Source organism: Colletes latitarsis, chromosome 1 (genome assembly GCF_051014445.1).
Source record: "Colletes latitarsis isolate SP2378_abdomen chromosome 1, iyColLati1, whole genome shotgun sequence".
NCBI lineage: Eukaryota > Metazoa > Arthropoda > Insecta > Hymenoptera > Colletidae > Colletes > Colletes latitarsis.
Window position 1 is genome coordinate 39,796,455 of NC_135134.1, and position 20,405 is coordinate 39,816,859.

General features: G+C 34.8%; 1 protein-coding gene across 3 annotated transcripts in view; it reads left to right on the forward strand.

Annotated features, from left to right (window-relative positions):
* Positions 1 to 3,403: 3,403 nt before the first annotated feature.
* Positions 3,404 to 20,405, forward strand: part of LOC143351811 (popeye domain-containing protein 1-like) — a 109,557-nt gene continuing 92,555 nt past the window's right edge. For 2 of the 3 annotated variants that reach the window (XR_013081814.1, XM_076783777.1), the window contains exons 1-2: positions 3,404 to 4,101; positions 5,706 to 6,036. The gene's annotated coding sequence lies outside the window, so the exon portion shown is untranslated. The remainder of the gene's footprint in view (positions 4,102 to 5,705; positions 6,037 to 20,405) is intronic. The other variant, XM_076783786.1, reaches the window with a different exon arrangement.

Genomic DNA, 20,405 nt, shown 5'->3' on the forward strand with positions numbered 1-20,405 from the left:
TAAAAATTCACTTAAAAATAGTATGAGAAATGATAATATATTTAGTTTGTTTTTCCCCGCAGTTTCGCCTGGCTAGACTTTGCAACTTATTATCTCTAAAACTATATTACTGACTTTAATACAATATTCGTGGAAGTATTTTCAGGTAACTTTTGTATAATTAATTTTAAAGTTACATTTACTGTGGAATAAGTACTCGTAAATATAAAAACAAATTTTATAATAAATAAATTATTTATTTTAGAGACATGCAGTCTATTTGAATATTTTTGAATTAAATAATTAGATTTTTAGAATATTTTTAAAATAGTACCAATATTTCAATGAATTATAAAAGCAAATAATTTTCAGCAAGAAATAGCAGTAATTTAATTTAATTTAAAGTCAAGAAAATATTATTGGTATAGTTGTTAAAATTTAAATAGAAACAATAGTAATAGAATCGTATTAAAAATGTAATTACATTGTTATACTGGGCATTTATAAATACGTTGCTTAAAATTTCCATATTTTTGAAAGCTATTTAAAAAAGGTATTACTTCGTAATGTATTCGTGGTCATAAACAATTCCATAGAAACCAAATTGGAGGAACCAAAATTCAACTAATCGGCGTGCACGATCCGCGTATAAATCGTGGTAATCCGATGGATCGGTGAAGGCAAATATAGAGTAGCAATTGACATTTGAAGTATTATCTTCTCGCTTAATCCCGTCTGAAGGAATATTGCCTGATCTAACTGAGTCAGAGGACCTCGAAATAGCACGGATAGTGGAAACGGCTCTGCACCGTGTAGTGAAAGAAGATTGATCTGACGGCGAAATACTCTGGCTGGGCCATCTGCAAGTCTAATTGCAGCAAGTTCACCGAAACGACCCAATCATTGCGCCTTCGATTTTGCCAGCGTCGAGAGAAAATCTGCGGTTCGTTGCCTATTTTAATTTCTGTTTCCTTATTTTGGAATGTTTTAAATATATAATGATGATTTCTGAGAATTTTTATAAATATCATTTGCAGACTAAGAATTATCAAACGTATAGTAAAATTTATATAGAGTCGTATCTATTATAGAAATTTATTTAAAATTATTTAATCGAACGGGTCCTATTTAAAATTCAGGCTAAGAAGAACGAAGCGTGCGAAAAATTATTCCAAATTCCCAACGGAGATCGATTGGCTTCGTGGAATCAAACGATAAGATAGCGACAATAATGTATTCCTCTCTGTTTCAGAATTATCCGGTAAACGAAACTTTGCGTGACAATGTTTAATGAACCCAGACCATGAAGACACGTGATTGCAATGTAGGAATATTAAACGGTCAACGATAATTAGTGTTAGACTTCTAACTGAATTAATATACAGGGTATTCCAAAATGAAATAAGATATTGTGCGTATAATAATAATTCATAGTTATCTCTGTGGTAATTCTTGAGAGTTTAAATTATCATAGAAATAAATAAATTCATTGAAATTAAGAAAATCGAAAATTCTTTTTTCGTTACAGATATTTTACGTTTTGAGTTTCCAAATTGTTGATGCCACATTTGAAATTTACAATTCACCTCAAAACTGCAATTCCAGAAGCATTTTCAGAAATATTTACGAAACAATGTGACACTAGTTAATAAATTGATCGATCGTAATGTTTCAACGCGGATTTGCGTCTTTCGCAAAGCACCAGAAATATGTAATATTTCTCTTTTCGAGATAATGCCGATCTAGCACGTGCTCTGCACTCTACGTATCTTCCCCCTGAACCACAACGTGATACTCGTACAAATTATCCTTGTTTCGAATACGAAATATTATTAAAATTGGTGTACTGTAATTAGAGTGATTTTAATCGCGTGGATGAAAATTTGAATTTAATTGCGATGTGATTATCAAAAAAATAAAATACTCAGAATATAAGCCTTACCACAGAGAAATGAAAAAGAAGAAGGACGGGGAGGAATCCATTGGAGAAAATAATAGTCATAGTTGTAGCGACCACGTGAAAGGGGAGCTTGATCGAAGGGCTAAAATGAGGGGCAAAAGTAGGGTGAATATAAGCAAACAGCAACGAACCAGATATAAAATATGGAAGAATTCGAACAAGAATGAAAAATATGTAACACTATCTTCTATAACATATACTAAGATAATAACTACCCCTTCACAAAACAAACAAGAATGAGGGAACCGAGGGTTAACATGAACGTAGCGAAACTTATTTTCAGAAATAGAAAACTGTAACAGAAGTATAATATTCTCATCGACATATTTTAAGCAACTGATAAGCGCAGAAATTTTATGCACCCTTTCGTGCGAGTTTATCCGCGCTCACATCTGTGCAGGAAATAAATACATATAAATAAAAGATTTTAGCTGCTTGTTTCCTGAGATTTATATTCCGTTCATCGAAATAAACTCTATGTATAGGTTTTCTATGATTGGACAACTTTTTTATTAATACTCGAAATTACAGATCATTCAATGTATAGACTAGATATATCTACACAGACGGAAACCAAAGAATGCAAATATACAAATCCATAGTTTAAATGGCAAATTTGTTTAAACGACAACATTAATAGTACAACCCTTTTTCGTTTGTACTATTAATATTTGGAGCAACTTGTACACTGAAATCTACGGATGTAAATGTAATCTCAAATGAATATAAATATAAATACTATTAATGTATTACAGTGCACAAAATAGTCGAGTTTGCAAGCATTCGAACAGAATTAACCCTCTGTAACCTACCGTGATCCCGACGCGTACAACACGAATCACACCTGGGCGAATTCACTGTAAATTCTATTATATCGATACAAAAGTTAGTCCTTCACGACCACAACTAATCGACATATATAATTTTTTCAGGAACAATAATTAAAAAAGGTTGAGCGCTCGAATGCTGCTTGCCGAATACTCGCCGGTTAGAAATTCGAGAAATCTAAAAACAACGTACGACGGCGACAGCGAACGAGAGGCAACCGCTGAGAAATGTCTCGAAAAATCGGGAAGAGAGGTACGAGAAAAAAGGAGAACGAATCGCGAGGACGCGTAAGTAAATAGCGAAACAAGAGGGAGAAAGAGCAGAGCATACAAGAGGGTAAGGATAAACTGCTAAAGGGAAGAGTCACCGGGCGAAGACAGACCGTCTGCTGCGTGGAGACGCGACTGGTGGTGGGGATGAAACGAGTTCGTGGTACGTCCGCGAGATGATAGCGGGTGCTGCCACCTGCGCGGAGGGCGTGGCGCTAGTTCCATCGGAGCTTAGTCTAATGAGAACTGTGACACGCGTCGCACTGCTCGGGAACAGCCAGCACTCGCGTCGCTTCGGGCCACCGCGTGAGACCGAGAACGAGAACGGGAGAGTGAGACGGAGAGCGGGTGAAAAGAGACACGGTAACGTTGCGCGCGGAGGCTGGCGAGAGGAGGACAGAGGACGGTGATCGAAGAAAGAAACAGGGACAGAGCGTGACGGACGCGGCGTATGCGTGCGGCGGACGATCGAGACGGAATAGCAATGTCGCGAAGATGAATGAACGTGACGACGTTCGCACGCGATTCGTCGCGATGACATCGACGGTATCCGAGCCGAGGACGCGGCACGCGTGGGCGCCGCCAGGACGAAGAACGGCGGTGCAAGGATCAGAGACGAAGTGGTGATCGCAGAGACGAGGACCAAAGAGGCGGCAGTGACCATGGCGGCTCTCCTCGCATGTAAACAGTGCTTCACGCTCGACGCACGCCTCGACAACGCAGCTCGCCCCGTGCTCGATGATCGACTATCGAGGTCGCAACGCTGAGAGGATCGCGGACGTACCGAGGCACGACGGTATGGACGGAAGAGACGAGTCATGATTCTCGTCCTACTGCGCTGCCGTTGTCCTCGTCCTCGTCCTCGTCCTCGTCGTCGCCGTTGTCGTCGCCGTCGTCGTCGCCGCGCGAAACCGTGCTGCCCCGAGACCGTGTGTTGTGTTTGTTGTCCGTCGATTCGTCGTCGGACGTGTCTGAGCGTGCAAGACGTTGAATCGAGTCCTCGTCGAGCGACGCTGCAAACGTGATTGATGCGTCACGCATCCAACTGCTAACAAGTGGTAACGAGTACGTTTCGTGATACCTGTTCAACCTTACTTATGTGTTTCTTTTGCTTTTTGCTTTTTCACTGGCTTCTACTCTCGACGCGATCGTTTTCACAGCCTGGCGGGGGACACATGTTACACTCGCTCGGACGAGGACCGTGAAAACTGCGCTGTAACCAACCCGGATGGTTCTGTCGAGTTTCCTGACGATTCGACACGACTCACACGTTTTCGCAAGCGTGCATTTCGATGTCGTTACTTTCGTTTTGTTTCGTATGTTTTTATTGGTCGAAACGAGGGAACGTATTTGTGTATTTTCGATCGTTGTGATAATAGATATTCGCGAATCGTTGAGTCAGTGATGTTTTTATTTCGTCACAGGAGATTCTGGCAAACGTATCGGAGAGGTTATCCGCTGATTATGCTTGTGTAGTTCCTTCCATCGATTTTCGTGGGTATGTTCCCGTGGGCGAGTTTTTCAAATTGAATCGTGTGACCATTTCTGTTTTGTGATGGGGGACATTGCAGCAACGTTGCAGTACTGTGATTGGTACAAAAATACGAACGCAAAATTGTCGTTGTAACAGGTTTGTTTTTTTGGAATTTGAAAGTTTGTAGACTAGCAACTTTTGGAGTACGATGGGTGAATTTTTTTTGTTATTTGACTCTTAAAAAACGTACAATTTTTTCTTCTTTGGGAGTTCAATTTTTGTTATTACATTTTTCCAGCATAACGGTACACGGAATAATTTTATTCGTGTGGAAATACAAATATTGCTAAATGAATGTAATTTATTCGTATATTTGTTCTCACTTTATTCAACAAGTTTTTAATTAACCTAGAAACAAAAATTGTATTCATGATTATTATTCGTTGGATCTTATATTTTATCTATTATGTTTTCTGCGCTAATTCATTGCTTCTTCGAAAGCATAAAACTTTCTCGAATATTTCTATGGATACATGTGCACCGTGTACGCGTTGTTGCGAGACTCGACAATCGAATGGAATGGACAGGTGGCTCTGTGAAAATGTTTCAAAGCCTTTTTTTCATTGTCTCCTTTGCAGTTTCAAAAATTTTCTTTTTGTACTTTTGTATAACTTCGATCTATTTTAGTCGAATTAATATTATTCAAAAAAAATTTTTTCGTATAATCTTCAGTTTTATTCGCGTCCTTGCAATAACATTCTTTAAATATCAATTATATTAATCTATCAAGACCGCGTTTAAACAAGTCAATATTAGAGGGTACATAGTTTCATTCGAGAATTAAATTTGAAACGATTTTCATGTACATAAATCTATATAAATTCAGAAATAAACTAATTTTGTACTATTTTATTATTTGAGTCTCGTTTTTGTTCCTAAAAGTGTTCCTTTATATTCCACTGTGTGCGTGAGTGAACTAAAAATTATTTCACGGTAAATGGGTCTGAATAATAGAAAAGAATGTTATAAATCGGAGAGAATAAGAATGGCGAATGCAGGATTATTAATTTCAAATCTGTCGAAGCTAAGAATGCTCGAAGAAGGAAATGGCGGTCGACTAAGATCGAATATCAATTTTTGATACCTCCGGGAAGAAGAGATGTAATTGATCATTATCTGTCATGTGATGTTTCAGACGAATCTGCGGCCTGTTCGAGTTACAAAACGAGACGCGAAGTACAGTGACTCGCATATTGACGGACCAACGCGGGTTACGCGAGTGTTCGCACGCTAACAATCGATTACGAGGCTCGATCGGACGTCGTGACTCTGTATAATCGTTCGGTGAAGAGTTCGCTAGTGAAGCAAGTCAATTGCAATGGTGTTGCACGAAGTGATGACCTTCTACGATGCCGAATTGAGAAGCTCAACACCTTTGTGCTACGGCCAGCTCTTGACGAATACGCACAGAAGACTGAGGTGTATTATTCCGCACTCCAAACAACATATCGCTTATCCACCATAAGGTAAGAGACTCGTTTTAATTCAGCACAAATAAATTACGAGCCCAAACTTTAAATGCTAATAGAATTCACTGGGAAAGAGCTCGATTAACATACGTCCTGAAGATACGATTTCAGTGTTATTCAATTAAGTAATTTTATATTTTCATATATTTGATAATGTGTATACTATTATAATTGATACATTAACAGTCACATAATTCATTCATAAATGATATCTGAATTTTAATTTATACATGGTGTTCGGCCACACCTGAGAAAAATTTTAATGGGAGATTCTAGAGATCAAAATAAGACGAAAATCAAGAATGCCAGTTTGTTGATTGAGACTTTGTTAAAAAGTTATTAACGTTTAATGTTCCGCCTGTAGAACGGCAATCTGCGAACAGCTGCGTGCACGCGATAGTGGTTTCGCTTAAAAAACTGTAAGGTTGTTGATGAGTCAGTAAGTAGAGTTTGATTTTCGTTTTATTTTGATGAGAAAAATTTTAGTGGGAGATTCGATAGGCCAAATAAAAATTATATTAAAAAATTTCAAATCATTCTGAAAAAATTACTTTTGGTTGCGGGGGTCAATTACAATCATTTTTGGTCAATAGACCTAACTCGGAAATCCTACCCACTTTTTAGAAAAAAATTCGAGTAGGTGGACAAATTTGTCAACAAAATTAAAGATTACAAATCGTTCTAGAAAAATTATTTTTGGTTGCGATTGTCAATTATAATCATTTTTTATCAATAGATGTACCCCCGAAATTCTACGCATATTCGAGAAAAAAAGTCCTTACCGAAAATATAATGTCTGACCATACGTTGATACGTTTCACTGAAATTTCATGCGTATCTTTAAAACATTATAACTCCTCAACGAATTGAATGATTTTAATGTTTCAAACGTCAAACAACTCGTATTTAGGTGAAGAATACGTAGAAATCGCAAAAATATTCGAATAGTTGATCCTTGACCCCACAAAATAAGATAAACCCCATAAAAATGGTCCAATATTCAAACGACCATAACTCCTACAATAGTAAGTGTATCTCATTGAAATTTAGTTTGGAAGTAGAGCTCGTGGGTAGCTACAAAAAGTATTAGACAACATTTCTGTAGGGCGTCAAACAAAATTACTAAAAATCAAAAATGAAGTTTTAAGAAAAATCGACGGGGTGTAGCTGCTGAAATTTTTCGGCGGAAAAAAAAATTTCAAATCGTGGGTATCAATTACAATCATTTTTGGCGAATAGTTATATCTCCAAAATCCTACGCACTTTCGAGAAAAAAAATTCGCAGATTACCGTTCTACAGGCGGAACTCTAAACGTTAATAACTTTTTAACGAAGTCTCAGTCAACAAATTGGCATACTTTATTTTCGTCTTATTTTGACCTCTAGAATCTCCCATCGAAATTTTTCCCAGGAGTGGCCGAACACCCTGTATAGGAAGTCGCGTCAACTTTTTTGTGTATAATAGATAAGTGTTATACGGTTCGAAATTTTGAATTTTCAAGTATAAAAATGTTGATACAAATTATGAGAAATACAGAGAATTATAAAGACATTCATGTTTACAAACCTATTCGACAATATTTAAAAATAATATTAAAAAATTAATAATAAAAACGTAAAATAGTTTGGATTCATAGTTTTGTGCTATTTAAAAATTAAATAGTTGGATATGTTTAAATCTCCGGCCATAGATATGTTTAAAAATAATAACATGGAATTAATAAATACGACGAACGAATCTTTATTGATAGTTTCGATTTCTTAAGTTTTCCTTGGTATAAAAATAGTTTTATCCAGTTTTGTTTAACGTCTTCGTTACACAAAATGCGGATATAGTTACATGATATAAAAGTTATTGGTTATAGTTATTAAAGTTATTGTTGTTATTGAAATAAATTTGTTTAAATTGGTATTCACCTAAAAGATGATTATAACATAGATTCAACATAAAATAAATCAAAACAAATATAGTCAGCTTAGATATGAGAAAATATTAAAGGATAGTTACAACCAATAAAATAATGTGTGCCAAAGTTTATACATATTTTTATTCCAACATTTTTGTTTCTTTCAAAGAGTTTTTGCTCTTGAAATTTATTGACACCCTATGTATTTAGTGGCGACTTAAAGCTACATGTAAGTGTGGAAGTACTTAATAATATTATTTTGTTTTCTACTAAATCATTTTGCTGAAAGATTCAGCCTGCTAATAAATTAATTACAGTATACTCAGTTTCTATACTTGTTTAAATAGAATTATTTACGAAAGAAATAAATTTGTGCAGTAGTTATCAGTCAAATAATGTTCCCATTTTACACATTAAACAAATGAAAATTAATAAAATCTTCCTAAACATCGGTAAATAATCTCAGGTTCCTTAGAACACTTTGCTGTTTTCTAATTTCAATCATTTTGCCCACACAGAGGAATATTAGATTCACTTATTTAAATATAGAAAGGAGTCTATTAATACCAAAAACAAAGTTTGCTATTAATACTAATAGGAGCTCACACGTTAAACTAAACTATATTATATCGTTGCTTATTTAAAAAATGTATAATTACAGTAAATAAAATAAAATGCACTAGAGTAAATTTAGCGTTAATAAGACGAATAAAACTCGAGGTCACGAGCAACGAGACTGACGTTAAAAAATTAATTGCGGCATGCGATCTTAGTGTATTACCATTTACCTGTTGCGCGTTCGTGACGATATGTTAAAAAGACGTGCCAGCCGAGTCTCGCGAACGACACGGTTCCCATCAGCCCCTATTTCCGTCGTGTTTTCTTTTCCTCGAATGATTGGCGTCGATCGATCCGATCGCGACAACATCGTTCCCGTAGATCGGACACGGCAAGTGGACACGCCTGAAGGGAGCCCTATAGGTCAGAGCAATCGAACGATATTTGTTAATCGTTGCAACGCCATTACGGGACACACAACGCGGTTTGCTCGGTTAACATCGTTTGCGCGGAAGTAATGTTTGCTTTCGTCAGCGACCCTTGCTTTAAGCGAGATTGTAGGCCGCAAGGGCAACGTTTTATTTTTATACGCGCACACCAGATCCATGATCCGGTTAATGAGGATTTTCAGGAATTCGTAACCCTTTCGTCGAAATATTTAAAAACTTGAACATTTTCTTTGGCTCCAAAACGGGGGTCGTAAAATATTTTCAGGAAGTAGTAGTAATTTAAATGTTTGTTAACGTAGCTTAAGAATGGAAGTAATAAATTACATTTAATTTCGTTATTATTGAAGAAAATAGAGCTGAAGTTTAGCTGAAATTTAATTCTATTTATTTGAAACATTCATTTGTGCAAATAATAAATATGATTGTAGATCGCAAGGGCAACGTTTTATTTTTATACGCGCACACCAGATCCATGATCCGGTTAATGAGGATTTTCAGGGATTCGTAACCCTTTCGTCGAAATATTTAAAAACTTAAACACTTTCTTTAGCTCCAAATTGGGGGTCGTAAAATATTTTCAGGAAGTAGTAATAATCAAAATATTTATTAACGTGACTTAAGAATGCAATTAAATTACGTTTAATTTCGTTGCTATCGAAGAAAATACAGCTGAAGTTTATTAAACTTTCATAGCTTTTAATTCTATTTATTTGAAAAATTCATTTGTGCAAGAAACGAATATACAAGATACTTTAGAAGTAGGTGATCAAATTATATTGTGTCTGATTCATTTTTGTAAATAAAAAAACACAGGAATAATTTCGTTGTCTTTTAAAAGCGCTGAAGTCAAGATTTTACTTATGTATTCTTGTGTATTCTTCGTTTCGTATTTGTTTTTGTTTTTGGTTCTATTTGTTTAACCCGAACAGCTCAACGATTTGCATGCAAAGCAACCTTTGTTCCTGCATTCGTTGTTTACTCGTCACACTTTCATAATTTTATCCTTTTGAGAGTGTCTCTATTTGAAAATAAGTATCATTTCACTGTAGGGAGAATGGCTTTTCAATAGACACAATCTGCTAAGCGGAAGCGCACGTGGTTTACGTGGCACAGTTCGGAATAAGGACTTTATTGAAAGTTGAATGTGCCATGTATAGATGTATACGTATAGAAAGAAACGACGCGAGCGTTTCACGGCGATATAAACTAAGCCGCTTGCTTAAATTCGAAACTGGAACCAGCCGAATATCTGAGTATCGGAAATGGTACCTGTATTCTACTTAGACGCGTCTATATTCTAGAGAAATTCTCGCCATCTTGGCTTTGGGATTAGAAATGCACGACAGCGTTCGAGTTATTAACGTTTTCATAGCTTCTATAGACTAATGATTACTAGAACACTGTTACTGCTTTTATCAAACAACATTTTTACTACAAACTATATTAATATATTGACAAAAGTATGAGCAAACTTCGCTTGTTTATTGCTTCTAGTTAAAACTATTGATTTATTTATTCTGCAAAAGAAATAACAATAATAAAATTCAGTTTTATAGTACTCATGCGAGTAATTATTTATTGTACATTTTAGAGAAAATGTCCTATAGAAAACAATAACAAATTCATTTATACTGTTAATAATTTTTTTTTATAAAACTTAGATTCATTGAACGATCTTGAATCTTTAAAAGTGTTTTTGTTTTTGCAAACAAAAATCAAACTGAATATAATTTTATATTCTGAACTTGTACACAATGAATTAATTACTTGCATTTATAATGCAAAGTTGAATTCCATAGCATTATTTTCCATATAAAAGTAATTTTTTATTTTGTACGACTCATATTTGAAGTAAAAATTCTTGTATTTCCTAGTGCCTCAGTGTATGACCATAATTCATAAAAATCGTTTTGACGAGCCGCAAGATAGAAGTTTTGGTCGTATGCATTACTTTGTGCAACCAAGAGTTAGATTTTGATAAATGGTGCTTTTGAATGACCCTCCACTTCCATAGGAAATAGATAGCTTGTTTTAGAGTAGATTGAAGCTCCCATTCACGCTGGACTTTAGAAGAGCTATCGTACAACTCTAATTTAACCTTTCTGAACAGCTTTTCTTGCTTATTCACTGTGCCATTGTACATTTTGAGGTTAACCTGACTATTTTCGTTTGAAGTAGATAGTTCATCCAATGTGATAAAAAGGAATCAGTGTTGTTGGTAATATATTTTATTGTAATTATTTTCTGATTAATGGAGTCAGATTATGCCAGGAATTTGCTATATTTGTGGCTTACTGGCTATAGATACCTAACAGAAATTGTTGATTGTATTTTACTATAATTATTATTTACAAAACAAAAATTGGTCAAATTAAAAAGAAATACACTCTCAAATACATGAAGAAGTAAAATAATATAAGTTATTTTCAAGTATAAAATATCTTTGCAAGAAACTATCTTCTATAGTATTCATCAAACCATTTACGAATTAATTGAATGTTTTAAATGTTACATATTTTATTTAAAATGATTGATATTACTACCTGAAAATTTTACGATACTAAAAATGACCAAATGAAATTATTTAAACAGTTCAAAGTCGCTTTAATAAAAGAGGAATATTAAGTACACAAAAGAATAAAATTTTTATGTTTGACAGATGTTTTCAAATAAAATGCACGTTTAAAATATTATTCCTTAAAGTGTACAAGTTTTAAATCAAGTTATCTACTATATTTGAGAAATTATTTGGAATTCGATTTGTGTACAATTTCTCAACAGACAAAGTTAATCAAAATGCAATTGCACAAACCAACAATTAAATATCATACATTACAGCGATTCAATTTAATATAGTACAATTGTACTTTGCACTCAAATATAGTTCACCGATTTACAGATCAAAGAACCAGCCACAAATCATTATATAATTTTTTTAGAATAAAAAAACAATTTCTTTGAAACTTTCCAACATTTCTTTAGCAGAAACTATTTTACAGTAATTTTTACATTTTTAAAAATGTAGTAACACGTATATGCAAAAAATGTTCACCAAATAACTGTGACGTGTCACGAATAATCTAAATGCTGCTGTTTAGGCATTTATATTTGGTTTGCTATAAGTAGCTGTGCCTGTTTTACACCTCCATTTATGCACTGTGCAAAATTCGCAGTTACATAATGTTATTAGAGATCTAAATCCGTTAATGGCTTCTCACGCGTATGCAACATATTGCACAATACAATTACCGTCGAATAATTACTGCGCGTGACATTTGCATATACGCGGCGCTCGCTGCACGGTTATTTTCGTTATTGTTCGCGGAATGTAATGCTGTTTCTAAACAGTCCGTTTCGCGGAGAATTCCGCGTTTCAGCCGCCATATTTCGTTCGACGGAACGTGATTAACAGCCACCATCGAGAATTTCAATCGTTACCTACCTTAATTGTTTTCTTCGTCGTCGAAGCAAATTATTTTCCCCTTCAGAATTAATTCCTCTCTTTAGTGGGGAAAAATAGGTCTCACTAAGTCAGAAAATGGATACTTATTCTAATTGCAATACGTCTTTATGTACAAGATGCACAATTATTCTGCATAAAATATTGACTCGAAAGTATAGAATAAGATTGTTTTATACGACGCTTTATTTACGAGGAAATTGATTCTGAAAATCATTCGGTACGTGTCCGACTATAACTCGATATTTCTACTTGCATTAAGGTAATTATAAAATAAAAGTAATTATTTTCGGTTGCGGAGGTCAATTACAATCATTTTTGGTCAATACACATACCCTCGAAATCCTACGCACTTTCGAGAAAAAAATTTCTTACCGAAAATGTGATGTCTGACCATACATTGATATGTTTCACTGAAACTTCATGCGAATCTTTAAAACGTCATAACTTCTGAACGGATTGGACGATTTTAATGTTTAAAAAAGCAAACTACGCGTATTTTGGTGTAGAATATGTACAAATCGCAAAAATATTCGAAAAGTTCGTCCTTGACCCCGCAAAATGAGAAAAACCCCATAAAAATGGTCCAATATTCAAACAGCCATAACTCCTACAATTGTGAACATATTTTAATGAAACTTTTTTCTGAAGTAGAGCCCATGGGTACCTACAGAAAAGTATTAGACAACTTTTCTGTAGGGCGTTAAATAAAATTACTAAAAATCAAAAACGAGTTTTTAAGAAAAATCGACAGGGGGTAGATGCCTAATTTTTTCGACGAAAAAAAAATTTTTCAAATCGTTCTGGAAAAATTATTTTCGGTTGCAGGGGTTAATTTCAATCATTTTTTGTGAATATACATACCCTCGAAATCCGAACCATTTTCGAGAAAAAAAATTCAGTACGGTCGGAACTTTAAACGTTAATAACTGTTTAACAAAGCCTTCATCAACAAATTGGTATTCTTGATTTTCGTCTTATTTTGGCCTCTAAAATCGCCCATTAAAATTTTTCCCAGGGGTGGCCGAACACCCTGTATATGAATTTTAGATTTCTATAAATGTGACATTATAGAGTGGTAAGTAAAGTCTAACGCGTAATCAAATAACTTTGTCTCTGAAAGCTTCAATGTGCTATACCGTATGAATTGCTTAAGGTTACGAACTCGAATAACACTTCCAGTACTCGTTATATTAAAAAGTAGTTCAAGCAAAAGTTACACGCTTTCGAGGGACAAACTTGTTGCACGACACGGAATCTTCATTTCATGGATCCATTAGTTCAAATTTTTAGATTGCATTCTCATGTTTCTTACATAAAATACTTCGCTGATCGCCAGAACGAATAAAATGAGTGAAATACTCGATCGAACAGTAATCAGAATTGCTTATGAACAGAAAATCTTTTTTTACATTTGCAACAATTAAATGATAATAAAAATTACTTCGTTTCAGTGATCAGGTTATATAGCCCTCTTCAGATTTAGAAAAATTAATACGTGGTGAGAATTAATTATTTATTCTATGAGTTACAAATATAGTTGTATATGAACTCTGCATTTCCATTCAATTTACTCTTCAATTATCGTTGAGATTGTGGTATTATAGTTGTAGAAATTCTGGTACAAAATATAGTTGCATCTATAACTCTAATTACGGAACACGGTAAACAGCTATAGACTTCTATATCCGTTGATTTTACTTATGTCAACGATCTATTAATTAGTCGTCCTGGCCTTGTTTCTTTTGTAGGCTTCGATTAACTACCTAAGTTGCTGTTATGTTTACACATTTCGAAAACTTGTAAATGTTGATCTTGTGCATAAGTAAATCTGTGTTCTATATATGTAGCAAACCAGGACCGTGCCAAGACAGAGGCAAAACAGATAGATGTTCTTAAAAATAAATAAATTCAACTATCTTAGCACTTTATTTATTTGTAAAATAATATATTTTGTCAATAAGTGGTTACATGAAATTATTTCTCGTTACTTGCTAATTTTCCGCCTTTTTGTATTATTTTGAGAGAGACAATACAATTTTTGTAACAACAAATATTTTACACTTTCTGTTCAATAAATTATTATTTTCCTTGTGGCAAAACTACATTTTCAAATTGAATAATGAACAGTAACAGAGTGTGGGAATGTGTGAATACTAGTGGTTCGTCCTAGACATCAGAGCTGAATTAAAGCTAAGTTAAAAATACAATTGATCGACCATTATTTACTCATAATTGTTAAATATAACCTCGCCAACAACTCGTTAACTATTCGGCTGTATCCAACCACCTAGACTGATGGAGTGATCTGTACGTATTACGATGAAATTTCGACCCAAGACAACATTCGAAAATATTCCGTTTCCTCAAAGAGATAGTTTGACACTTTGGGCCAAAAATTGTGCACGTTTCATAATTTTTTTATTGATAAAATAGTTGAATTAGAATGAACATTATTAAATATATATTCTTTAACGAGATGTATGTTAGTCTTTTTAAAATAAACTGCTATTAGTAGTTTGCAGTGACTCATTTTAACGTTAAAACTGTGGGGCACCAAAAACTTATCGTGGGTTGTTTAAAACTTACGATGGGGCAATCAAAACTTTGTTGTGGGTCATTTGAAACTTATCGGTCGTTTGAGACTTTGCAGTGGGCCACTTGAAACTTGTCGTGGGCCATTCGAAACTTTATAGTGGGTCGCTCAGGACTTGTAGTGGACCATTTGAAACTTATCGTGGGTCATTTGAGACTTTGCAGTGGGCCACCTGAAACTTCTCGTGGGCCATTAGAAATTTCATAGTGGGTCGCTCAGGACTTGTAATTGGCCATTTGAAATTTTGTCGTGGGTCGCTCGAAATTTAACATAAATTACTTAAAACCGAGTTCTTTGAAGTTGACTAAATCTTTCTTTCCATTTCGATTTTTAAAAATCCAGTGAGTGGATACGCCATAAAATCGATTACCTTGTTTTGTATTTGTGAACAAAAGGTTACTATTTATATTGGTGTTTCGTTGTTATCGCGTGCTATTTTAAAAGTAGAACCGCGTATTTTTCGCGTTGAACGCGTCCGCGATAATTAATCGGACGTTTTTCTCGGAACCTTTTGTTATTGTACACCATCTACCTTCGGTTGTCGTCAAGTACTCGCGTAACCACCCCGCGCACAGCCGACAATTACTTTTACAACTTGTCGCTTGTTTCTCGTTAACCTTTTCTTTGTCGGGGAACTGGTCAGAGAGGATGGCCTTTATAACGGATCCTGTGAACTAGATATTCGGAACAGAAAACGCAAAAGGTATAAAGAAATAATGGAACATTTAAAGAAAAGGTGTCAAGTGTTAACTCACCTCAGTGCAGTCGCTGACGTAATAAAGTATTTATCAACAAAGGAACTAGTTTTTCAAAAGGTACGATGGTGTAATTTATTATACAATATTTTGAAAGTGCTTTTCTAAATATTTGACTTTAACACAATCTATAATTCAATAAGTTATAACGTAGAAATTAAAATCAATAATATTGGATTAGCACAATTCTGTCCTGAAGTATCGAATTTTAGATAACCATCTTTATACAAAATTATCCAATTTATTTGTGCAAATAAAATTAGAAAATAGATTTCAATTTCTACGTTATAACTTATTGAACTATAGATTATGTTAAAATCAAATATTTAGAAAAGCATTTTCAATATATTGTACACATCCAATTACATCAGAATTCAATGAGATTGTAATTGACTAACGTAATTCAAACTTCTCAGCTAATTCAGTTACCGATTATTTATTGACTAATACAGGTATAATTTCATTAATTAATTTATTTGTTTATTTATTCACGGGATTAAATACCCATTAGTAAAGAAAGAGATATAATTATAGAAGATGGTTATCATAACATAGATAAAAAAAAAAGAAAAAACAGTGAAACAAAATTGAATGTTATGAAGTATGAGACTGACTGAATAATTACAAGGAAATGCCAAGGAAAGAAAGTTTAAATGATAGAGTTGAATGGTTGAAAACGTCGATCAAACTATGTGAATGAACATACGATTATAGGTGTTATAGAAGCCATAAAGTGTTGAATGATTTTCTATGTAAAATAATTCAGAATGACGTAGTATTCTGGAAGGAATATTACATTTAAACATTTCAATCATATTCGGACACGAGATTAAGTACCCTGTTAACAAAGAGTAAGTTAGCTACTTTTCTGCTGTGTAATTGAAATATTAATTAAAATATAATGTAACTAAATTATAGATCACAACGTTGAAGGATTGGGATTAATTTATTTATATGTTTATTTAGGAAAAATGCAATACAAATATTACTTATATTATGAATTTATGAATAATACTCTATTCGTTACTCATAATAATTGCTTTCTATTCGAAGTTTCTATCTATTAATACGTAACTGTAATTCAATTACCTCGTAATTTATAATCAATGTAATTCAATTTCTTTTTGTAATTGTACTCCAATAGCAATTACGAAGGAAGTAGTTCAATCGTTTTGTAATTATATTTCCTTTAGTAATTCAACTGTAATTCAATTATTTTCAAATATCACAAGAATTTTTGTCCTGGGAGTGTATTTTCGGTAATGTTGACTGTATAATTTTGGAACGAGTGTGATAAATGGGGAATGATAAATGGTCGCTAACAATAAATGGAATGCAGAGCCAGGAAATGTTTCTGTTCCGCGGAAAACGTTGACTTCTTTAAGAGAAGCGGCCCTGAAGGTTCAATGTTACGCTCGCGGAGACGTTAGTCCCGATCAAAATTGAATCGCGTTTGGGGCGAATTAATGAACAATTAAGTCTTTCGCGACAAACGCGGCTAATTCGCGCAAACAGGGTTCGTCGAGTGTTGAAATGCCGGCGGATAGTAGCGTTCTGAAAGCGGACGAGCATACACGGTGTTCAATGGTGCTTGAATAATTGCAACGTGACGCGTGCGGGTCAGTATCGCCATTGCGCGCCGTTGAAATCGGAGCAAAATGGAATTGAATGAAATGGAACGTAGTCGAACGAATTCCTCCGCAGCGGCGTAGCCTCTTTGCGAGGAAATTCGAGTCCTACTTTATATTGGAAACGCGGGACAGCAAACGGTGCTCCATTTTGGTTAATGTGCCCAAGCGTCGCGAGAAAATCGCCAGTTCATTCTGCATTTCAACGGACATACGACGACCAATTAGCCGGAACACACCTTTCCAGACCAAATTTCATTTAATGGAATTAATCAAAATTAATCGAAATTATTGGGTTGAGTCATAAATAATTGCCGGTTCAGGTAATGTGTTTGGGATTCCAAATGACCTGCAGTTCGTTTTCGCCGTCGTGCTTAGCTTATTTTAGAGGGTTGAACAGTTCAGAAATAGCAGTCAGCAAGCTCAGATCAAATACTGATGCAATTTTTCGTGTAAGTGAAATGCAGAAGTCAAAGCAGTACATTCGTTACACAATGTTATGGGAGTACCAGTCTGGTACTAGGTGAAGGTGTAGTAGCAGAACGTACTGTGCGGAATTGGTTTGCCAAGTTTTGTTCCGAAGGTACCAGCCTTCAAGATGAACCTAAACCGGGATGGTCAACGGATATCGATGCCAACGTTTCGAAAATCCTGGTGGAGCAAAACCCACGTGAAATAACCAGAGAATTAGCAGATAAGTTGAAGACATCCCTATCTACCATTTGGAATAACTAGGAATAGTCAGCCATCTAGGCGTATGGGTTCCGCGCAATTTGTTGGAGAAAAACGAGGTGGATAGGATGGCGGTAGTCAATGAACAGAAATGACCCATTTTTGGACAAGCTGATTACAGGAGATGAAAAATGGGTCACGTATGAAAATGTTACCTGAAAAAGATAGTAGATAGATAAAGATAAACAACCTTTGCTAGAACCCAAAGCCTCTCTTTATGGAAAGAAGATTCTCTCTTGCGTATGGTGGGATCGAAGAGAAATAATCCATTATAAGTTGCTAAAGCGTAATGTGACAGTTACAGCAGCTTTGTACACTAAATAATTGAACAGAAGTCATGAAAAATTACAACAGAAACGATCAGAACTTATCAATCGTAAGGGCGTTAGGCTTTTACATGACAACGGCAGACCACATACAGCAAAAGTTACCCAGGAAAAAATTTTTCAACTAGGATGGACCGTGTTACCTCATTCTCCTTACTCACCGGACCTAACCCCCACAGATTACCATTTATTTCGATCCTTACAAAATTCTTTAAACGGACAAAAATTGAATAGCGACAACCATGTATAGGAATTCATTCAAACGTTTTTCTTATCAAAACAAGTTGACTTTTTCGTAACAAAAATTAATAAGCTACCAAATAAATGGGAAAAATTGTATTTAATAATGGAGAATACGTTTTAGACTATGGTGTTGTGTAATCCTTTTAGTAAAGAAATAAAGTTAGTGCGAAAAAATGGCAATTACTTATGACTCAATGCAATAATAAAGGAAATATAGATCTTGCAACCATTCGTTCGTTTCAAATTAGATTGCGTGACAAGTCACGTTTCTTTGTGAGAATATTAGATACTGTCAATTTCATTTACAAATTACTTAACATAAATATTCCCTTACAACGAAACGTTTCTCATTCATTAAATGATCCATACTTAGTCAAAAACGTTTATTCTTGAAATATTACTTAAACTTAATGAATTGTTTCTTTACAAAGACGTTTGTTTATTCACTCTGTCGAAATTTAAACACCTGTCAAGTGCTCGTTTGTAAACGATTTTAATTTATTGCATTTTGTTGGACCAAATAACAGTATCGCTTCGAAACAGAAAAGTGTCCCACCACTTTTTCAGCTGTCTCGTTCCACAAACTAAGTTCTCGTTATCTTCACGGAATCATCTACGAGTGAATTCTTCGATAAGTACGAAGCCTTAAGAGTCGAACACACGTAGGGCCTCTTCTGCCTTCGGAGACGTTATCACAATACATTCTTGTGTTTGATGTCACTCGTGACGTTATCCGTTTCATCGTCGCTACATGAAGGACTTTTGGAATTTTTATAGTTTAAAGGGGAACATACCAGCGCGACCGGCGGCGCTCTGCTTTTTTACCCAACCATTCTTCGTTCGACGGCGGAAAATAAAGCACGGTGGGTTCGAGTGACCCTTTTCTTCGTTAATATTTGTAATCCTGAAACAATGAGCTCGCGATAATGGAGGTATACATTGTGCTCTGCGGCATTAAACAATCACGAAGGGTCAACGAAATTCAGAATTATCGGAACACCGAATTACGACTTTAAATATTGAACGTCGTGAGAAAATTTCGCTGCATAAACGTTACGCGCGAAACAGACGTTTGTGGAATTACAGAATCTCTTTGAGTCTAAGAAACGTGTATCATCCCGAGGCATCTCTGTTCATTGAATCTAGGCACTTTTTCTTATGTACACTACTTGGCTCAACGGAATACTTGATCCCTCAGATCTATGGACCTGACGTCCCTAAAAGAACTCGAAAATCTACCTCGAAGTGTTAGTTAATTTAACATAAACAGATGAGGTTACACACGTTGCTCTTACAGAATTCACGCAAGAATGAAATATATAAGCAGAAAAGTAAACGTTGGTACCTTTAAGCAACCACCAAGTGGGACTCGAATCCATTATGGTCGACCAATCCAATCAGTAAAGTCAATAAATCGCAGTCAACACTGTTTCGTAATATACTTAGCGTGATATATGTATCTACTTATTCATTTACTTCTTTGTAAATGGAGAAACTCCTTAAGTAATAACACGTTTAAAAATACATATAATTTACAGAGAGAAACGTTCTTGAACTTAACGTTCATGCCCGAGTCTGACTGCTTTGAAAAACGATATTTGTTTAATCTAATAGTTTAAGGGATGATAATATTTGTTTTCTTTCAAATTATACGTTGGATACAACATTGTAACAGAAACCGCATTTTTAGTAACAAATCCAATAAAGAAAAC